The sequence below is a fragment of the Mus caroli genome, unplaced genomic scaffold (genome assembly GCF_978045245.1).
Source record: "Mus caroli unplaced genomic scaffold, Mus_caroli_1 scaffold_1, whole genome shotgun sequence".
Taxonomy (NCBI): Eukaryota; Metazoa; Chordata; class Mammalia; order Rodentia; family Muridae; genus Mus; species Mus caroli.
In genome coordinates, this window is record NW_028227256.1 from 125,422,985 (window position 1) to 125,426,101 (window position 3,117).

At 42.3% G+C, this 3,117-nt stretch overlaps 1 non-coding gene across 1 annotated transcript; it reads right to left on the reverse strand.

Annotated features, from left to right (window-relative positions):
- Window positions 1–802: 802 nt before the first annotated feature.
- On the reverse strand, window positions 803–913 carry LOC115032353 (U6 spliceosomal RNA). The gene has a single exon (XR_003838034.1). It is a non-coding gene; the product is annotated as a U6 spliceosomal RNA (small nuclear RNA).
- Between the last annotated feature and the right edge of the window lie 2,204 nt (window positions 914–3,117).

Below are 3,117 nucleotides of genomic sequence, written 5' to 3' on the forward strand. Positions count from 1 at the left end.
TATGAATTCACAGGTCTAAAGGAACAGAGGCAGCTGCATTACGAGCCAACTTGTCAGAAAGATACCAAGGAAGAAGATAAAGAGATTTAGGGAGTGGTGATTGCAGGCCAAGACCCCATCCAGGTAGTTTATTGTCTGCACTGTTAAAAACAATGTGTGCTTGCTGTCTCCTAAGTCTCAAGGGGCTGGGGTCATGGGGTGCTGATTCATGGGGATAATCAAAAGGGAACCTGGGATAATGTCTTAGGGTTTTACTGATGTGAACAGACACCATGACCAAGGCAACTTTTACAAAGACAACATTTAATTAGGGCTGACTTATAGGTTCAGAGGTTCAGTCTATTATCATCAAGGTGGGAACATGGTGTAGGAGGAGCTGAGAGTTCTACATCTTGTTCTGAAGGCAAACAGGAGAAAACTGGCTTCCAGGGAGCTAGGATCTGTGTTTCAAAGCCTGTGCCCATAATGACACACTTCCTCCAACAAGGCCACACCTACTCCAACAAGGCCACGCCTCCTAAAAGTGTCACTCCCTGGGCTGAGCATATACAGACCATTACAGGTAATGGCTGAATTGATATTTACATAAAAGACAAGAGATGAACTATCCAAGGAGTTTTTAGAATTGCACAAGAAAGCTGTCTAGAGCAGAGAGCTCTCTAGAGCAGAGCACTGTCTAGAAAGCTGTCTCAAGCAGAACATGGGCCATCATCTTGGACCCGTGATTTGACCTCCAGTGGTTTGTTTCACTGCTCTCCAAGCTGAGTCTGGTCCTTGGCAAGTTCCCAACAACAGACACTATAGAAATGTCGACCAAATCACAAATGTTTGTGTCATCCTTGCACTGGGGCCATGCTAATCTTCTCTATATTGTTTCAATTTTAGCTTATGTGCTCCACATATTATTGAACACTAATTCTCAGCCAGGCATTTCTTTATATGCAGGGATAGAATTAAACCTCCAGCAGTCCTGGAGCTTAACTTGTAGAGAGGTTGCAAAGTTGATGAAAGGAGATATAGCACATATATGCTTGTCAGGCTAGAGATTATGAAGCACCACAGACTAGAAGGCTTAAACCACAGCATTCTATTATTCATTGCCCAGGAGCCTAGAAGTACAACATCAGGGTGTTCATGGATGCATTAGTTACTGTGACAAAAGTCCCTGGCAAAAGTAACTTAAGAAAGGGAAGGGTTAATTTGGCTCACAGTTCTAAGATACAGTTCATCATGGCAGGAAGTCATGGAGGTGGCAGGGAGTGCTCACATTGTATCCACAGCCAGGTGGTGGCTGGTCACACTGTATCCACAGCCAGGAAGCAGAGATAAATACTAGTGCTCAGCCTGGCTTCTAATTTCTATTCAGCCCATGACCTCCATTTAAGGAACAGAGTCCCCGACATGTAGGGTTGATATTTTCATATCAATTAACCCAGTCTAGCAACTCTCTCACAGACATTCCATCCATTCATCTCCCAGGGGATTCCAGATCCTCTTATGTTGAAAATCAATATTAACCTTTAACAACAGGGTTGGCTTCTTTGAGATCTTTCTGCTTGGCATCTTCTTGTGACATCACATGCCAATCATTCCTTTGTCTATACCAATGTCCAAGTCTTCTCTTGTCGATTACAACTCACCCAAAATGATCTCATTTTCATTCATTACTTCTTTCAAGTAGTCTACATATGTGTTTGCATGCTGAGGTACTAGGATGTTAGCATGTGAATTTCTAGTGGGCTCCATCCAACCATTATATAGCTTAAAGCTAAAAAGTAGTTTGGATATAGGTATAAGCCATGTTGCTTGTCTACCTGTGATCTCTCTGGCCATAGCAAAAAGAGTGGCTTTGGTGAACAGAGTGGCCCAAAGGGAACACAGTTTTTCTCTCTATGAAATTACAGAGGCTATGTGATGATTAGACATATGGCCTGGGTATCATTAAAATGAAATCCTAGGGCCTGGAGAGATGGCTCAGTGTTAAGAACACACACTGCTCTTGCAGAAGACCTGAGCTTAGTTTTCAGGGCCTACACTGGATGACTTTTAACCACCTGGGAACTCTAGTTCCAGGAGATTCAATGCTCTCTTCCATCCTCTGCATGCACCTAAATTCACATGCACATAACCACACACATTCACATAAACATTAATTTAGAAATAAAATACATCTTTAAAACATGATGTACTAAACGTGCCCATGCCTTGTTTGTGTGTTTGACATAGCTGACTGGTGATAAGTGAGTTATTTCTGTATACAACAGCTCAGGGAAAGTCTGTAGCCATTCCATGGGAGAGCACTAAAGCTGTTTATTTTCTCCGTTAATCACTTCTTATTTTGCTGATAAGGTTCTACTGTGAGCACCTCCTGCTGTTTTATGTATTCTGTTGCCACGTGGCTCATTGGTTTCCCTTCATCTAAGCTTCTGTGGTTTTACTGAACAAATCACTTTTTGGTGTCATGATAAGTTCTCAGCATTGACATGCTAAGCACGGACCCAAGCATGGACCCGCTGAATCAAAACCCCATTCTGTGCAGTCTTAGACTGGCTTTTTGAAATAAGCTAAAGATTCTGTGATGGTTTATTCCAACTGTCATCTTGATGAGTCATCTATAAGACACACCTCTGGGGATATATGGGAGGAATTATCTTGATTAGGTCGAATGAGGTGGGAAGACTCTCCCCGAATGTGGTGGTGGTGGGGCACCATTCCATGGGCTAGAGTCTCGATCTGAATAAATAAGGGGAAATCAAAATGAGGCCCAGCATCTATTTCTCTCTGCTTCCCAACTGTGGATGCAATATGGCTGCTTGTAACACCACTGGGAATCAAGTGCTCTCTTCTGGCCTCTGTGGGCAACTGCACTCATGTGCACAACATATACATAGACACGCACAATATACACAACTAAAATTAAAACTAAACCTTATAAAAGAGAGAAAGAATTCAGATGTGTATCGCAGGAAGCAGTTGGTCTGACCAGAGCTATATGTTTTGGGTTTGTGATTTCTTTGCCCTGTTCTTTTCTGATTTAAAAATCATTACTGAAACCTGTGTGTTCATTGACTGGCTCCTGAATTAGTGTTAATCCACTAACTGAAAATCTATTAGATA